Source organism: Littorina saxatilis, linkage group LG8 (genome assembly GCF_037325665.1).
Source record: "Littorina saxatilis isolate snail1 linkage group LG8, US_GU_Lsax_2.0, whole genome shotgun sequence".
NCBI lineage: Eukaryota > Metazoa > Mollusca > Gastropoda > Littorinimorpha > Littorinidae > Littorina > Littorina saxatilis.
In genome coordinates this window covers 46291737-46311736 of record NC_090252.1, presented here as the reverse complement: position 1 = coordinate 46311736, position 20000 = coordinate 46291737, and the positions used below count along the sequence as shown (strand labels likewise).

General features: G+C 42.3%; 1 protein-coding gene and 1 long non-coding RNA gene across 2 annotated transcripts in view; both read left to right on the top strand.

Moving 5' to 3' along the window:
* LOC138973674 (chitin deacetylase 7-like) overlaps positions 1–20000 on the top strand; it is a 144258-nt gene that overhangs the window by 72175 nt on the left and 52083 nt on the right. The gene's annotated exons all lie outside the window — the stretch shown is intronic.
* LOC138973686 (uncharacterized) overlaps positions 4243–20000 on the top strand; it is a 188836-nt gene continuing 173078 nt past the window's right edge. Inside the window, exon 1 of the long non-coding RNA XR_011458099.1 lies at positions 4243–5230. This is a non-coding gene — a long non-coding RNA (uncharacterized lncRNA). The remainder of the gene's footprint in view (positions 5231–20000) is intronic.

The following is a 20000-nucleotide window of genomic DNA, read 5'->3' as shown; positions in this document are numbered from 1 at the left end:
CAAATTCTTACGCTGCACAGGACGCACAGAGTCTGTTGATTTCATGTATGTGTCCAAGTGAAGACGAGGGCTGTTCTTATCCCATGTAATTTAACTATAACCTTGGCCAGATCTGAGATGGCGAGCCCAACTGTTTTCACTGGAAGGACTCTGCTTTTCACATGTGTCTGAAGCGCCTCGGTGTGTGAGCATTCATTTCGCTGTGTTTGCACAACCAGGCGATCTTTCAGACCATTTTCTCGTTCGGTGTGAATGGCGGAGAGCAAAACCCAGTCTGCTGGCTGTTCTGTGCGAGCAAATAAACTGAAAATTCATCGTCTCAAGAGTGCCTGCCTCCCTCTCCCCACTCCCCCCCCCCCCCCCCCCCCTTAGAGCCGTCATAATGCGTGACTGTTGCTCTTGTTGAATGAACTATCGTCTGCTCCTTTTGAATCACGGTGATGGCCATAATTATGGAGCGTGTTGGGAATGCTGATCTATTTTCAGATCAGTGGTGGATGAAATGGGGAGGGGGTTGGGACGTGGGTCAAATCGTGTTTCTGAGGCATTCACAATATTTCTTGGATATTTCTGTTTGGCAGCGTACTTTACAATGAGTCAGGTAAACGCCACTAGATCTGACGGGCTTCCACCCACACAGTAGAAATCAAAGCCATCTTTGTGTGTCTGTGTTGAAGTCGAGGCTGATAAATATTCTTGGTAAGCTTTAGTTGTATTTTTTTTATCCGATGTGAGTGACAGCCTCTAAACCTAACACACACACACACACACACACACACACACACACACACACACACACACACACACACGCACGCACGAAGACACGCACGCACGCACGCGCACATACACACACGCGTGTACACACACACACACACACACATACACACGCACTCACACACACATACACACACGCGCACAGACGCACACACACACACACATACATACACACATACACACACACACCGCCTACCCCACCAAAAATCGAACTCAAACCTTCGTCTCATAATTAAGCTTATGTCATAATGGCAATTTGACTTGCTTTTTGTTTTTGCAACACAGTTTTCTCCTGGATATTGCCAAGATCTAATGTTGCTCTTGGTTTGACTTCGACAGGGCAATCGCGTAAGGAAACATTTGTCCAAAACATGGACACGGATATGGACTTGTAAAGCAAGGAAGTCCAAATCAGCAGTCAGAAACCGATCCAGCGTTTAGTTTCTCCGAAACATTGTCATTATTTTCAGTAAGCAGAAGAAGAATAACAATAACAGTATCAACTGTTTTCGGGAGAGAAAACCAGACACAGACAAAAACATAAATATTTTACGGACGACAGCCGTGACTCGCCAGCCATAACACAACCCGACAACCTTTCCGACCCGGGTCCGAAACCAATTTCCAATCCAAGTGATCCAGGGTGCGACTATCAATTAGTGATGGCTGCGCTCAATTAATTTCCACTCAACCTTATCCTTGACTCGCTCCTATCACAAACAATGGGGAGAGTGCACTCTGCCCAATCCGTCTCTCTGAGTCGAGCTCGCACTCACTCTGATCCTGTATTTCGGTCTGTTTTCTGTCTGCCTGCTGTAGTGGTTGGAAGAATAGGCTTTGCCTAAAACCTTTATCCTTTTGTAATAAAGTTCTGAGCCTGAGTCTGAGTTTCTCTCTCTCTCTCTCTCTCTCTCTCTCTCTCTCTCTCTCTCTCTCTCTCTCTCTCTCTCTCTCTCTCTGTCTCTCTCTCTCTGTCTCTCTCTCTCTCTGTCTCTCTCTCTTTTCTCTTTTCTCTCTCTCTCTCTTTACTCTTTTCTCTCTCTCGTTCTCTCTCAAGAGGGAGCAGCGGGGTGAGAAGAGGGGGGGGGGGGGGGGGGGGGGGGGGGGTGTCAGGACTTCATTACTAAAAGACAAAGGGGGGGAACAAGAGATTGAGCTCGAGAATCCCGGACTTCAATCAAGGAGAACTCAACAGAGAGAGAGAGAGAGAGAGAGAGAGAGAGAGAGAGAGAGAGAGAGACAGAGACAGAGACAGAGACAGAGACAGAGACAGAGAGACACAGAGAGAGACAGAGAGAAACAGAGAGAGATACAGAGAGGGAGAGAGAGGGGGAGAGATAGAAGGGGAGAGAGAGAGAGGGAGAGAGACACAGAGAGAGGCACAGAGAGAGGGAGAGAAGAGAGGGGATGAGAGATGGAGATAGGTGAAGAGAGAGAGACAGACAGAGACAGACAGAGACAGACAAAGACAAAGCCAAAGACAGAGAAACAGAGAGCCAGGTCTCTCCAGGAGGACCAAATGACAAAAGAGGAGGAGGGAGGGAGGAATGCAGTGTTTACCTTTCAGCGTGACACAGCGGGGGGGGGCGGCAAAATTAGCTTTCTGCAGAAAATGCCGGAAGCAAACATTTGGACAACACGGACCGTTGACACACCAATTCGCGACTGTTTCCACTTTCCGAGCCAGGCCCTCTCCGTTTTCAACTCCCAAACTATCAAGACACTTTTCCGCGCCATCTTCGTTTACAGAGGGATAATATCATTTGGCACGTTTTGCATGCTAGACAAGTTTGTGTCGTGAGAATCACGAATTCTTTCTTTCTTTATTTGGCGTTTAACGTCGTATTCAACCACGAAGGTTATATCACGACGGGGAAAGGGGGGAGATGGGATAGAGCCACTTGTCAATTGTTTCTTGTTCACAAAAGCACTAATCAAAAATTTGTTCCAGGGGCTTGCAACGTAGTACAATGTATTACCTTACTGGGAGAATGCAAGTTTCCAGTACAAAGGACTTAACATTTCTTACATACTGCTTGACTAAAATCTTTACAAAAAGTGACTATATTCTATACAAGAAACACTTAACAAGGGTAACAAGAGGCGAAGCCTTCAAGGCTCACGTAAGAAATCGACAAACAGTAACACAAACTCAATCACTCCGTCACACATACACACACACAGTAAGCATAGGTGACACGGTGCAAGAGTGCGAGACACTAGATCTAGATCTGTCTGTCTGTAGCCTACTTACGGGGACACAACTGCCAGATGGCCAGATCGACACTGCGCTTTCGACAGCGCTTCCTAGCGCAGACACTGGAAACACGCTGTGCAGATTAACCTGTAGGAAATCTCCTTTGGTATCTTCTTTATCTATTTTTCTGGAGCTACGGAACCGAACAATGTGAAATCTTGAGTGGTCTTCTCCAAATCGGCGAACTTCAGCTCGGTGATAACTGTATCTATACCACAATCCTTCACGCGATCTGACCTAACCTTGACCCCTGACCTGGTCTACATACCACACACGACACAAACCAGTTAGCTGTTTTTACCCCCCCCCCCCCAAAAAAAAAAACACCCCAATCCACCACCCGTTTTCTTTAACTTTAACTACATACGTGCCGACGAAATGTTGATCATTGCTTCAATACTTTGAAGCTGTTGCTTGAATAATAACCAAGTAAAATTAGTATTTCGGTGTTCAGTCAAATGTTAAAGTTTCTACCACAGACATACATACACACGCACGCACGCACGCACGCACGCACGCACGCACGCACGCACGCACGCACAGACAGACAAAAGTTAGCATCGCATAGGCTACACTTACGTGAGCCAAAAAGAGAAACAGAATCCGTTAGTCGCCTCTTACGATATGCTGGGGAGCATCGGGTAAATTCTTCCCCCTAACCCGCGGGGGTTGGAGAATTACGAATACGGCCTGCCATGTTTCAAACTGGCAAAGTTATAGACAAAAGAAGTTACAAAAAAACACACGCTAGTTTTGGGGTAAATAACTGTTTTGATAGATTCCATTATTAAAAATTCGCAAAAGACTCTCTGCATTATGAGCGGTATGTTAGAACATTATAAAAAGTACACCATGCATCATAATCAAAACTTCACTTTTGTAGTATGTACCCCCCCCCCACACACACACACACACACACACACACACAAATCAAAATGTTCGTGCTGTTGCGGGGTAATTGTGTGGACGGTTAATGAAGATGAAGGTCGATTTAATATGTTCTTTTACACACATGTTCAAAGAAGGCTTTTCAAGTTCATTTGTGTTCTTCGATTTTAACGTACAGAAGCAACACAGACACAGACACACACACAGACAGACAGACACACACACACACACACACACACACACACACACACACACACATAAGCACACACACACACACACACACACACACACATAAGCACACACACACACACACGCACGCACGCACTCACGTACACGTCACAAACATGCTTCCTCTTCCGGCAGAAACAGTGCATGTTCACAGATTTCAGTGTGAGAGAGAGAGAGGAAAAGAAACGAATGTGAACGTAAGACAATGTATGGTTGCAACATCATGGCCCTAGTTCGCTTTCAAACTTCTTTTACATACAGATTCAACACTTTGGTCATTTCAGTTTCTGACTGTGTCAACACCACTACCAACCCGAGGATCCATCGTGGTGCTTTAACCACTGAACCACTCCACAACAAATCTTGTTTTTCTGTCCACTGAATGGACAGTCTCCCAAGCCGTCGACTTATTGACCGGTGGCGTCCTGGGGTTCCAGAGCAAACAGACAGCACCACGGACCTCTGAAAGACCGGACTCTTTTCTGTCCGGCGGATGAGCAAATCATGATCGTGCCTCCAGACGTGGCTTTGAGAATTAGTCCGCTGTTTTTGGCGCGCGAGAGCCTCGGAGAATTAGGGGGAGAATCTTTTGTCGAAGGTGTCCAGGCCACTGAATTAGGACAGTGGTGCCGGGTGGAGAATGAGTAGTTTTCTTGTGAGTAAGATGTCTGGTTAGGTCGTAGCGTCTCTGTGTATTTTATAGTCTTCTTCTTCTTCTTCTGCGTTCGTGGGCTGAAACTCCCACGTACACTACGTGTTTTTTGCACGAGTGGAATTTTACGTGTATGACCGTTTTTACCCCGCCATTTAGGCAGCCATACGCCGCTTTCGGGGGAAGCATGCTGGGTATTTTTGTGATTCTATAACCCACCGAACTCTGACATGGATTACAGGATTTTTGCGTGCGCACTTGGTCTTGTGCTTGCGTGTACACACGGGGGTGTTCGAACACCGAGGAGAGTCTGCACACAAAGTTGACTCTGAGAAATAAATATCTCGCCGAACGTGGGGACGAACTCACGCTGACAGCGGCCAACTGGATACAAATCCAGCGCGCTACCGACTGAGCTACATCCCCGCCCAGTTTTTTTTATATTTTTATATAGTAGTAGGATGCACAGTGAAGAACATCAGTGTTGCATTTTTTGGGGTAAGGTGTCAAGATTCAGTTTTGGCAGACACTACTGTGCGAATTTAGTGACAGTCTTTTACGCCCTGTTGTCGATGAATTTGTGTCACGATCGGCACAGTTCGCCTTGTCTTTGTTTGTCTTTCAGTCAGTTTATTTACTTTGATAAGGCGTCTCTATTTTAGTCCTATCTTCTCGATGAAACGGTCTGCTATCTAGTCTGTGGCTCTTTTTCTGTGCTCTTCTTCAGTCTTCCTGCAAGTGACATTTTACTGACACGCACGCACGCACGCACGCACGCACGCACGCACGCACACACACACAAAACAAACAAACGAACAAACAAACAACCAAATATCTTTGCACGTGCAAGGTCAGATATTATCTTAAATGTCATCTTGGCAATAGGTGCTTTCTTTCACAATAAAAAAAGTGTAAAGGGCAAAACGTGCTGTTGTTCCTGATGCTCTCTCTCTCTCTCTCTGTCTGTCTGTCTGTCTGTCTGTCTGTCTGTCTGTCTGTCTCTCTCTCTCTCTCTCTCTCTCTCTCTCTCTCTCTCTCTCTCTCATGGATTGTTTCCCATTATTATGATTAATGCAGACATTGTTGATGTTACCTTGTAAGGTTTTCATTAGCTAATGAACCGGCACGGTTGGCCTAGCTAGTGGTAAGGCGTCCGCCCCGTGATCGGGAGGTCGTGGGTTCGAGCCCCGGCCGGGTCATATCTTAAGACTTTAAAATTGGCAATCTAGTGGCTGCTCCGCCTGGCGTCTGGCATTATGGGGTTAGTGCTAGGACTGGTTGGTCCGGTGTCAGAATAATGTGACTGGGTGAGACATGAAGCCTGTGCTGCGACTTCTGTCTTGTGTGTGGCGCACGTTATATGTCAAAGCAGCACCGCCCTGATATGGCCCTTCGTGGTCGGCTGGGCGTTAAGCAAACAAACAAACAAACAAACAAATTAGCTAATGACAATAAACCATCAAAGCCTCTCTCTCTCTCTCTCTCTCTCTCTCTCTCTCTCTCTCTCTCTCTGAACAAATCACGAAACTCAAGAGTCACAAACCTAGTCACAAATCTCGAATTCATCAATATTCAATGAATTCCATTAGAAAGCAGATGAAATCGCTCAACAAAAAGACTCAACAATTACAGGAGCTGTACAAAGATGCCCCAAATATGCTGTTGTCATTTATTGAGAGTGCAAAACATCAAATCAAAATTGACCTGAAACATAATGAAAAAGTACAAATGGAAGAAATGAAAGAAGGAATGGAACAATTAAATAACAAGATTGCTGAATTAAAAAAAATGAACTCAGATCTAAAATCGCAAGTTGGCGATTTAAAAAAAGAACTTTCAAAGAAAAAAGATGTCCAAACTCCTGTCAATCCAGCTGAGCATTCTGCATCTACGATTTCTTCCTCAACTTCTATTGTCTCTGTTGAAGCTGACATGAATAAAGTTGAATACAGTGTGCAGCCTCGACAACACAAAGCTGAAGTACCTACTTTCAATAAGTATGCAGTGCTGACAGACATTGATGGGGACAGTGATGCTATCGTGATGAGTGACTCTTTGAACAGTCAAAGACAGGACAGTGAGTCTCAACTTATTGATAACGATGAAGTCATCAATCAAAACCCTCCCAAGCAAACTTACAAAGAAAGAAGTGTTGGTAATGAACACAAACATGAAAACAATGTGGATCTAAAAAAACCACGTGAGGTACTAGCAGAGGAAAGAGTGTTTGATGGAACTACCCATGTTATGATTGGCGACTCCAACCTCAAATCTGTGAAAACTGAACTTGTTTTTCCAAGATGTCATACGCAAAAGATTAGTGTGTCAGGAATTAACATCAACGACCTTATCCACTGGCTAATGAACATCCCACACTGCCAAAATGTGAAACACGTCGTCTTTCACATAGGATTAAACACTTGCTGGAACAGCGTTGTAACACAGGCCATATGGACAAGTTTAATCAAATTGTTGAAAAGTGTATTCCCAAAGGCAGTTATTCATGCATCTTCCATTGTGCCTCCTCGGGGAGACCATCCACTGAAGAAAACTGTGTCTGCCTCCAATGTTGCACTGAAAACTGTGTGTGAAAGTGAACAAGTTGTCTTTACAGACCACACTGAAACTTTCACCACCCAGAGTGGAGCACCACGAAAGGCTTTGTACTGGGACTCCATACACCCAAGTCCCAAAGGAATCGCGAGGCTGGCATGCAACATTAAATATGCTGGTCAGCCTCGTTTGCCCTCACTCAACCATCGCCCAGCAGTACGAACCGGTGGCAGGGTAACCTTACTTCCAACTCCAATGTCCGCCAACAGAAGCATGCCGTCAGCTCTGCCAATCCCATCGCCGCCTCTTCATATCCAGCCACCAGGATTTGCAGTGGCTGGACATCAAAAACATACCGGTTGCTCCCAAGGTGTGGGTCAGGCAATACAAAGAGAAACATCACCTGAATATGCCTGGTGGGCAAATAATCAGTCTTTACCACCTTGGTTTCCTCCCCCTATGAATTACAATCCACATCTTCACTCTACACGCTGGTTGCCATACTCATCCTTCAAAAGTCCGTATGTTAACAATCATTCAGCCTACGCATCAATGAACATTGCGTTTGAAACTCTAGTTTGAAGTAAACATTAGTGTTATGATTCAATTTGACGCTGTCAGATCTGAATTCTTACATTAGATCTGTTAATGGTGTGTGTGTGTGTGTGTGTGTGTGTGTGTGTGTGTGTGTGTGTGTGTGTGTGAGTGTGTGTGAGAGAGAGAGAGTGTGTGTGTGTGAGTGTGTGTGTGTGTGTGTGAGTGTGTGAGTATGTGTGTGTGTGTGTGTGTGTGTGTGTGTGTGTGTGTGTGTGTGAAAAAGAGAGAGATTGAACAACTGATATAACATTGACATTATTATTATCAATCAATCACTTCCCTCCTTGTGACAATGCTGATAGCTGAGCTATTTTTGTGTGAGAAATAATACGTACATCACTGCTTATTATCATATGGTTTGTTATCAATGTAATCAAAAGGATCTGATTACATTTTTTTAATGCATCATTATGATTATGTGACAGTGTTGCTGCTACTTCTGAATTTATGGATCAACGAAGTGCTGACATTGCAATTATATGTGAAATGAACGGCTAATTATCTAATTCTGCATCATTTGAAAAACAAATGATGAGTGAAACTGAACTGATGTGTAGAATAAGAGGTCTTTATTTGCACCATTGTGTCCGTTATGGTGTATATTATTGGTCATTGAGTGTATGATAAGATTGATTTGCTGACATTATTCAGTTTGATTATTATGAATTTCGAATTGTGACAATGCTCATGGCTGAGCTATCTTTTTTTTGTGAGATCAAAATACGTACACTTCCTCTGTTTATCATATGATTGTTAACAATGTAATCAAAAGGAGTTGATTACATTTGTAAGTGCATCAATATGATTATATGACGGTGTTGCTGCTATTTCTGAATTTAAGGATCAACGGATTCCTGACATTTTAATTCTCTTTGAATTTAGTAGCAATTTATCTAATTCTTCATCAATTGTCAGTGAACTTATGAGTTCAACTGAATTGATGTGTTGACTAAGTGGTGTTTATCTTCACCTTGTGTATGTGGTGGTATATAGATTTGGAAATATAGTGTCTGACAATATTGGGTTGCTGACATCATTCAGTTTTATTATTACGAATTTGGAATTGTTAGTATAACATTTATAATTATTGTTATTATATACCTGTATTATATTTTTTTCAAATTGCAAGCAACTTTTCAACAGGCATGCATAGTCTGTGAAAAAGTAGTCACTTTTCATTACTTGCTTTTCGTCATTATTTGAAAAAAAAGGAAAAGAAAAAAAGCTGTGGAATTATAAACATTACCATGACTTCAACTAAAACATCTTGGCCGAATAAGGAAGGGCTTCGCATTGGACACCTGAATATTAATCATTTATATAACAAAATGACTGATGTTTCAAATGTACTTTTTAATTCTGGAAAAAGTTTTCATATGTTTGGTTTTTCTGAATCCAGACTATCAGATAATGTGTTAGACTCTGACATCATTGTTCCAGGATATACTCTTATTCGTAATGATCCTGTTAAAACGAATGAAACAGGCATTACTGTTTACATAAGTGAATCAGTTACATATAAACGACTAGCTCATCTTGAGGTTCATGGAGTTGAATCAATATGGATTGAAGTTAAATTGAAAAGATCTCCGCCCTTACTATTAGGATTTATTTATAGAAACCCTTCTGAAAGAGTAAATTGGGCAGATAACTTTACTATTATGATGGACTCTGCAACACTGGATTCAAAAGAAATCTTGCTCTTGGGAGATTTTAATATTGATTTAATGAAGCCACATAAAAATTGGAATAATACAATTAATAGCTTTGATTTGCAACAAATGGTTCAGTTACCCACTAGGGTCATGGCTGTTTCTAAAACTCTTATTGATCATATTTATGTGTCAGAAAAACAAAATATTATTGAAACATGCGTTCCTATTTTATCCTGCAGTGATCATTATCCAGTTTGTCTTACCTGGTCAAGGAAAGGTATTAAAATCCCTAAAGCTGGACATAAAACTGTAACTTATCGTCGTTTCTCGCGTTTTAATAAAAATGATTTTCTCTCTGATTTAATTCACAGTCCTCTTTCTGAAGTCTATAGCTTTCAGAATCCTGATAAAGCTTTGGAGCATTGGTATAATATTTTTATTTCTATTTATGATAAACATGCACCATTAATTACGCACAGAGTTAGACATATTGAGAAACCAAAGTGGCTTGATCAAGAAACAGAAGATGCTGCAAACCACAGGGATTATTTGAAAGCAAAGGGTGATTTTGAAGGATATAAACGGCAAAGAAATAATGTAAGTTCCCTAAAAAGAACTAAAAAGAAAAACTATTTCACTGAACTAGTGTCATCTAAACAAGATTCAAAATCAATTTGGAAAGCCATTAATTTATTAACAAACAAGCGTTCTAATTCACACCCAACTGCCATGAAAAACATTTCTGCTGATAAACTTAATTTACATTTTTCTACAGTGGGAGAAAAAGTTATTCCTATTGATAGAACACAAGAAAATGATTTAAATACTTTAATAGATCATTGCAAATCCAAGAGAATAGAGGCAGAAATGCCGCTACAACACATGACTGTGTCTGAAGTTTACTTTGCACTTGTTCATCTCAAACAAACAGGAACCCGGGGTGTAGATAGAATAGACAGTAAAATATTGAAAACAGCTGCTCCTGTAATAACAGACACCTTGACATACATTTACAACTTATGCATTACCACTTCTTATTTTCCAACAGCATTTAAGCAAGCTAAGGTAATCCCTCTGTTTAAATCAGGTGATCCTTCTGATCCTTCTAATTACAGGCCTATTTCAATCCTGTCACCACTTTCAAAACCCTTGGAAAAACATATATATAAACATGCCTTAGCACATTTTGATAAAAACAATTTATTCCATCCAAAACAATCTGGTTTTCGCAAAAAGCACTCATGTCATACAGCTCTTATAAATCTAATTGATCAATGGCTAACCAACATAAATTCTAACAAATTTTCTGCAGCACTGTTTGTTGATTTTGCAAAGGCGTTCGATGTTATTGATCATTCTCTTCTCATTAGGAAATTGTCAATATATGGCATGCAATGCACCACCATTAATATTCTTAAATCTTTTCTTTTAAATAGAAAACAAATTACATTTACTAATGCATCATATTCAAATGAAAGTACTTTGAAATATGGGGTCCCACAGGGATCTGTTTTAGGCCCATTATTGTTCTCCATTTATGTCAATGATTTACCACTGTACATACATAATAACTGTGAGTTGTTTGCAGATGACACTACTATTCATTCTAGTCACCATTCCATAAATTATTTATCAAAAACTCTACAAGAAAGCATTGATGCACTCCTGAATTGGTCAGAGTTAAACCATATGTCTCTTAACCATACTAAAACAAAATTTATGCTAATAACCACAAGACAGAAACGACAAAATCTATTATCGAGCATTCCACCTCTTTATATTAAAAATCAAGTATTGGAAGAAGTGTCTCACCACAAAGTCCTTGGTGTAAAGATTGATAATAATTTATCATGGCATGATCACATTGATTACATCTGTAAGATTGCTTCCCAAAAAATATATCAGTTATCAAAAATAAAACATTTCTTGAATCTCCACTCGCGAAAGATTTTTTTTTTTACAATCACATCTTGTCAAATATTGATTATGCATCCACTGTGTGGGATTGTGCAAGTGCTAATGTTTTGAAACCTTTAGCCAGTCTTCACAGAAGAGCAGTTAAGCTTATTATGCTAAAAAATCACACTCCTTCAGAATCTGATTATACAAATTTGCAAGTATTACCATTTCAAAAAAGGTTAATGTATAATAAAGGTGTTATAATGCATAAAGTGATGTCAGGATATGCACCGGAGACATTACGTGATAATTTTATTTTGAACTATAACAGACTAAAAATCATCACACCGACTCCACGTATTGACCTTTTCAAATCAAGCCTTCTATATTCAGGTGCGGTCCTATGGAACTCACTTCCTATTTTTCTTAAGCATAAAACAAACACAGACAGCTTCAAAAAAAATTATATGTCGCACATAATGCAACTAAACATGTGCTGAATGGTTCAACAATTCATTTAAAATGTATGTGCATGTTAAACTAAATTATAATAATATGCAGATCTAAATTAAGATATGTTAAAAATTGACATATTTATTATTGGAAATTGTACTTAAAATGCAGCATGACAAATTTATATCTGTATATATATATATAATGTATTATAAGTTTGATGTGATAGTTATTTGATTATATTGTTTTCTGTTCTTGTTGACCCTATATTAGGGCGAGGGCTGGATGTAAAAAAGCAATATTCTTGCTTATCTATTACCCTCGATAATAAAGATTTTGTCTTGTCTTGTCTTGTCTTGTCTCTCTCTCTCTCTCTCTCTCTCTCTCACACACACTCCCACTCTCCCTCTCTCAAATTCTCCCACTTCTCGTTTGCCCAAAACAAGACGTATCTAATCACGACCATGAACTCAACCGTTCATACGAGACGTGTAAATGGCAAGGCACACACAGCCACCACACCGTTTAACGGTCAACAGTGAACGAGCGGGCAAAAAGCCACCCTCCATCGACAATCAATCAATCAGGGCAAAGTCTAGTGTCCACACAGGCAGGTGACAGAGTTGTTCACCAACAATAGCACCAGACCTGGTTACACAAACACCGTCCCTCTCGTTACAACTACGAACAATCATCATGGCTCATGCCGAGGGGTTTAACTTAATCTTGAGGGAATCTAAATCTTAAATTCCTTTTGAGCTCAAGGCTCAAGACTTTAAAACTCAGAGATTTTACTGTCCTTATAATAACAAGAATAATTGCCTAGCAGTGTCAGGCGGTTTAAAACATAAAATTATTTTTCTAAAAGTTCAAAATTGCACTAAAACGACCTAAAACTTTTTAAGCCACAGCTTGGTGTGTCAAAGAAAATGTTCCGTTTTAATGTAATAATTATTTTAATGGACAATAAAGTGCTGTTATTGTTATTGTATTCTCAAATTCGTTGAGGGCTTCAATGTTTGTCCACTTGGACATCGAAAGCAAAATGCAAACCTTTCATTTGAAGCGTCTTCATTTTAGATAAAAAATCAAAACGGACGCGGTCAAACTGTTGCTATTGACAACTGCATTGGTTACACATGTGTGCCGTAATGACGAGAATCTTTGAGGGTTTACTAGGCGCTTTATTTCTTTCAATCAAAAAACAAGAACGGTACATTTACTGAAGACCCTGAACCATACGTGGGGGACCATCCAGAGACTCGCCAACAACAGACAGGAGTGGAGGTCCTTCGTTGCTGCCCTACATAACGGGCATGCGCAGTAAAGTAAGTAAGTAAGTAAGTAAGTTAGTAAGTTAGTAAGCAAGTAAGTTTATGGTTTAAATTATGAACAAAGCCGTCCATCTGGGTAAGTTTGTGGGATTTTTAATCATGGAGAGTTTTCTTTTGTACGGTTTTCTGAACAGTCTCGCTGTAGACTGTGTACATGCACATCTGCCTTCAGGAAAATATCCTACGTAGCTGTGGAATCTTTGCTTCAGTCAAAGATATTCCAGGCTATACGCTCTTTGCTTCAGTCAAAGATATTCCAGGCTATACGCTCTTTGCTTCAGTCAAAGATATTCCAGGCTATACGCTCTTTGCTTCAGTCAAAGATATTCCAGGCTATACGCTCTTTGCTTCAGTCAAAGATATTCCAGGCTATACGCTCTTTGCTTCAGTAACGCCACTGACGCCCATCTATCTGCATGTCTGAGTCTGGCACGAAGGCCGAGGGAGGAAGAAGCAGGAGCCAGCATCACGTAAGAAAGAAGTCCCTGGACGAGTGGGCCACAGTTTCCATTTCCAAGGCTGCTAAAAGCCACATCGATTGATCAAACTTTTTCCACACAAGAGGGAGAGAAAAAGAGCAAAACTGGGGAGGTTTTAACCTCAAGCCTGATAATGATGTGAATTGGTCGACTTCGTTAAGTCTACTTCGCGAAGCTCATTACACGAAGTCTTGGCACTGATTTTTCGGCCAAACATTAACCCCTTGACTGCCTTAGGACGGGTATACCCGTCCTGCACTTGTGCATTATTTCCATGATTAGATACTAAAAACAGATTCTTGGTTGAATTTCCTTTAAAAATAACATAGGTTTTACTTTCCTACCTACTGCCAGTTTGGAGCTAGAATTTTTTGTGAATTATTACACCCCGAACTCCAATATTCCCTGACAGTCAGGAAGTTTTGATTGGCAGCGAAAGGGTTAATTTTGTCGTATAGTCATCGGGAAGTCACCTTCGGGCTCAATTAACACGTTCTACCCCACCTATGTTGACCAAGTTTTTTGGGGCCGAGACCAGCTGTGCTGCAGCAGGTCACTCAGAATTGTAGTAACTGTGAAGTAACTGTGTATCAACACGCTGGAATGCAGGCGTTAGATCGACGTTACAGTAAGCGACTGAAGCTAACAGTCTGAGCTGATATATATCCGTACCTGGTCAGATAGAGCCATATATATGAGTGGGTACGGATATATATATCCGTACCTGGGAGACAATGAGTTAAGGACAGCAGGAACCGTGGATGTTCCAGTCATGGTTCTTTCTTTCTTTATTTGGTGTTTAACGTCGTTTTCAACCACGAATGTTATATCGCGACGGTCCCAGGCATGGTTCTGCGTGGCCGCGTGTTAGTTACTGTATCAGAAACAGGGAAATTACCGAACTCTTTGTATTTTTATTTATTATTCTCTTTATATTATTCTCTTTATTTATATAGCGCCTTATCCGAAGTTCAAAGCGCTTTATGCCGTGTGAGATGGAATTTTTTACACAATATATCACGCATTCACATCGACCAGCAAACGCTTCATTTCAGAATGCATATTTCAAATCGACATTATATTATACGCCAGTAAACTGTGAACAAGATTGTGCAAACGGTCCATTTCAGAATGCTGCATATTTCAAATCGACCAATTCTGAAAACCGGTCGCCACTTGAATTAGAGGATGGGGTTGCGGGTGAGAGTGGAGGTGCCGGACGTCGACTTTTCACGTGGGAACAATCTCTAACCTCCAGCCCCCTCCCCCCCCTCCCCCTCCCACCATTCCCAAACTATCACCGAAAATTGACAAAGAAATGAATTCAAAAACTGTTAAACCCAGCAGTTCGTCAATACACCGAAAACAACCCTCCAAATTTTTTTTTTTAATTTAAAGTGCAGCCACAAGTCGATTTTTCCCCCACGCGATCGTCACTACGCGGAAAAGGCCAACAAAACAGTGGTCTCAAAGTACAGGTGTCGGCGTTAGGGTGTCAAATGGACGCGGGTGTGGGTGCAAAGTGGTCGTGAAACATTGCGACCGGTCGTTAACACGTGTCACAATTCTCTACATCCGAGCGGAGACCGATCGGCTTTTAGTGGCCGATACCGCCTGAACGTGTAGGGGGAGATCAGACCCAGTCTGACCTCACAGGGGCTTGTGGCGAAAGATGAATTCGGGGTAGGAACAAATTCCTGTTTTAGATCATTGATTATGATGAACAGTCGATCTAACTTTTGTGAATGTAATTATGACTGATTTCTTAGTGTCCAATGTCTGACGTCTGACCTCATGTAAGCTTGTGGCGTACCAATGGATTGGGAAAAGCACATCAACATTTACCAAAGTTCCATGCATTGAAGGACGCTTGGCCTTGCTTGGTGGCATTAATTACGACTGACTGATTTTTGCTTGCGGTTTCACAAACAATGAGGGAAAGAAGTGCAGCATCGAAGTATTCGGTTTCTTTGCAAGAACAGTTAGTCAATGTCATAGCAGAATTACCAACCAGGCCCTGAGGGAAAAGTTGATTTCAAACACATAGGTAAGAAAAAGGACGAGCGCGATACCTCTGAGCTATCATTGCGGACGGCGGAGATATCATTGCATTTTACAATGTCAGACGCAACAGTCGCCATTGGAATTTTGCAATGCGGAATGGTTGAAAGTGACAGTGTTTAAAAAAGTGAATGCAGTTTTATGTATATCTTGTCGTTTAAAAATACGATGAAATAACCCTGTCGGGTCTTTTCATGGGCTACAGAGGGATTCGCCCCCTTTTCCCATCCCGCAACGTCATCCCCAAGGCCTCTCTATCTCTTGCTCTGTTTCTCTGGGTCCCAAAAAATCATCCCTCCTATATCTCGCATAGGCCTCTACAAATCGAGCTTAGCCTTCTCGGGAGCGTTTCTCTGGAACTCCTTCCCCCAACAGATAAGAAATGCAACTTCAGTGAAAATGTTTAAGAGACAGTCACGTTCACACATCATTCGTGAATGAAATGTCTTGTTCGATTGTTATATTGTTAAACATTTTGTACTAGTGTCAACGGATGTGTAGCTGATCGGAGCAACTTTATTCCCAAATGAAAGGTTTAACTATGTCAATGTAATTTTGTAATTTTTCAGTTCTCCTTATGAAATTCCTTAAATGCACATAGTGTTGCATTCCATACAATGTATTTCTGTATTTTATATGATTGAATTTATATTTTTTATGTGCGTCTGTCTTTATGTGTTGTATAAAGGACAGGTTGGAAGAATAGGCTTTGCCTAAAATCTTTATCCTTTTGTAATAAAGTTCTGAGTCTGAGTCTGAGTCTGAGTCTCTACCTTACCAGCCCCTTGTCCAAGTTTTTCCCCAGCACAGAAGACATATAATTATCTAACTCGTTTTCTCTTACGAAGGACGGAAAGCAGAAATGTCCACGCTCAAAAATGTGTCCACGACTATACTCAACGCTTTCAACAGCTCCTGGTCCTCCCACTGGGAAGCAGAGGTTAGTAACCGATGAAGATTACCACCGGGTAGAAGAAGATGGGGGTGATGGGGAGGGGGGGGGGAGACGTGAGCGGGGGTAGCCTTTCTTGGGTAGGGGAGCGAGGAATAAAGGCAGGACAGGGGAGAGGGAGGGCGGAGAAGACGTTGCAAAAGGGAAGTAAGTATCAGAGTTTGGAAGGGAGTGATCTAAATTGGCTAGGATTAGCATAAAGTAGGTCATGTCATCCCTCCGCATCGGAAAGTTGCTCAAGTCTGTTGGACTTCTTCTAGTTGGATAGTCGCTTCAGACAGGAAGCGGGCAGAGGGCAACAGTGTCCAAAGACGCTGTCGGTTCTAGAATTGACTTTGGCCGAGATTCCCGTCAGTCACGAGCGAATTCGCGCCACGTACATACACTGTTTGATCCGGCCATCAATGAGAGTTATCTTCCTTGGATATGGCGGCGCGGCGTACATGTATGCACGTTTGTTTTGCGTTACTTGTCTGCCAAAAGTACCACCCCCTACCCCTCTCCTTCTCCTTCGTCTCTGGAGCAGCAGAGCGGGGTAGAATAGAAAATGGCTCTTGAAGTTTTGCGAGCAGTGTCGTAACCTTGACTAGCTACTATCCGATCTCTTCCTCTTGGGGACGTAAGGTACATACATGTACGTTTGCTTTGTCGTGCTTGTGCCAAAAGGTAGTCTCCCTTCTTCGTTCCGTCTGAAGGGAGATAGTCTTGAAGTTTGCACAGCCCTGTCGTTATATTGACTGGGTAGTATTACTAAGCGATCTTGTCAGAGTACTCTTTACCCCTCTCTTTTTGATCTTGGCCAAAAAACGGGGATAGTCTCGAGGTTTGCGCAGCACTGTTCTGGTATTGAATGGTTACTATTACCAAGCGATCTTGCATCGGACGCTGAAGAAGAAGAAGAAGAAGAATAAGAAGAAGAACTACCCCTCTCTCTTTTTTTGGGACCAAAAACGACTGGGGGGAAAGCTTTCGATTTTGCATAGCATTGCCCTTGCTCCACTTCCATTGCTTCGCTTTTAGCCCAAAAGACTTCACCGGGTCCCCCTTTCATCGAATGTGGTTGACGGGTTGAACGCACGTCTATGTTTTTACTGGCCTTGGGCGTGATTTCTGGACTTGGATGTATATAGATAGATGTTGATCCCTCCCCCCCCCCCCCTCTCTCTCTCTCTCCCGAAAAATACATTTCAATTCAATTCAATTCAATTCAATTCCATCTCTCTCTCTCTCTCTCTCTCTCTCTCTCTCTCTCTCTCTCTCTCTCTCTCTCTCTCTCTCTGGCAACGCCTAAAATCTCCATCCTTCTGTAATAAAGTTTACTCAATCAATCAATCTCTCCCTCTCTCTCTCTCTCTCTCTCTCTCTCTCTCTCTCTCTCTCTCTCTCTCTCTCTCTCTCTCTCTCTCTCTCTGTTCTATGGATAGTATACTATAGTTGTAAGGTTGCATTTACCGTGTTACATGGATACCTGCGCTGTGAATTGTCAAGCTGACAAACAGTAAGGAGAAAGAAAAAGTGATATTGTGCGGGGATGGGGGGGGGGGTGGTCCTGCGACCAGTTCTTTACAGAGAGAGAGAGAGAGAGAGAGAGAGAGAGAGAGAGAGAGAGAGAGAGAGAGAGCGAGAGAGAGAGAGCGAGCGAGCGAGTGAGAGAGAGAGAGAGAGAGAGAGAGCGAGCGAGAGAGAGAGTGAGAGAGAGAGACAGAGAGACAGAGAGAGAGCGAGAGAGCGAGAGAGAGTGTGAGAGAGAGAGAGAGAGAGAGCGAGCGAGAGAGAGAGAGTGAGAGAGAGAGAGAGCGAGAGAGAGTGAGTGAGAGAGAGAGAGACAGAGAGAGAGAGCGGAGAGAGCGGAGAGAGAGAGAGACAGAGAGAGAGAGAGAGAGGTGGATTTGTCTAATTTTGCAATTAATGGATCAGAAGATGGCAGCAGTGTAAGGGGTTGCTAGATGAACGACACATTATAGGCACATGTGTGAGTGTGGGTGTTCGGGGGGGGGGGGGGGGATTGGTGGGAAGGCAGAAATAGGAGGAATGCACCCGAGCGATGAGGAGTGAACGAGACCATTGGGTCAAAGAAGCGGACTGCGATCGGCAATCCATTTCCTGTGTCACCAGCGATCCGTAATGACATCTCTCGTGCTGTTTGCTGCACGAGCACTGAGGAGGAGTATGGCACGCCAAAGCGGCCAAAGCACGCGAACGTGTTTTCCTTTTCTTGTGTTGCTACCAGAACACAACAGAGAAGAAAAAAAGAGAGAGAGAGAGAGAGAGAGAGAGAGAGAGACAGACAGACAGACAGACAGACAGACAGACAGACAGACAGACAGACACAGAGAGAGCAAAAAGGGGCTCGCGCTTGCGAGCAATTTTCGTTGCTCCAAAAAGGCTGGAAGACAGTGTGGCTTTTGTTTTATTCTCTTTGTTTTCCCCTCTCTCTCTCTCTCTCTCTCTCTCTCTCTCTCTCTCTCTCTCTCTCTCTCTCTCTCTCTCTCTCTCTCTCTCTCTCTCTCTCTCTCTCTCTCTCTCTCTCTTTCGTTATTGATATATATGCTGCTGCTACCAGAATGTTGAAGATTGGTATGGCATTTCAGAATGTCCACTACACGCAAGCATTGAGAGAAAGTCGTTTATCTTTTATGTCGTCTTCTGCGTCGCTTTTTGTCCTTTCCACGATTCGTTGCTGGCCGACCTGGGTGCACGTGCGATTCTTTTTCATTCTGCATTTCTGTGTATAGTGTGGCTATTGAAAGAAGTTTGTGCGTGCAATATATATACTTGCGTGCGTGCGTGCGTGCGTTCGTATGTGTGTGTGTGTATGGGTGCGTGCGTGCGTGCGTGAGTGCGTGCGCGTGCGTTTGTGTGTGTGTGTGTGTGTGTGTGTGCAAGCATAATAACGATACTCACTTTGGGATAAAACATTTTTCAAAACGTCCATGATTTCCTCTACGAATACAAACTCAAAACAAATTTCAATCACATGTTTCTGCGTTCCATACGACAACACAGACAAACAGACAGACAGAAAGACAGCCAGCCAGACAGACAGACAGACAGACAGACAGCCAGCCAGTCAGTCACAACACTACACACCAGACTAATCAAACAAGTGCATGCAAAGTCAACGCTCCATTACTTTAAAACTATTGATTGCAAAGTTGAAGAGAAAATTCTATCACAACACCCCCCCAACCCTCCCCGAGCCCTCCTTCCCCTTTCCC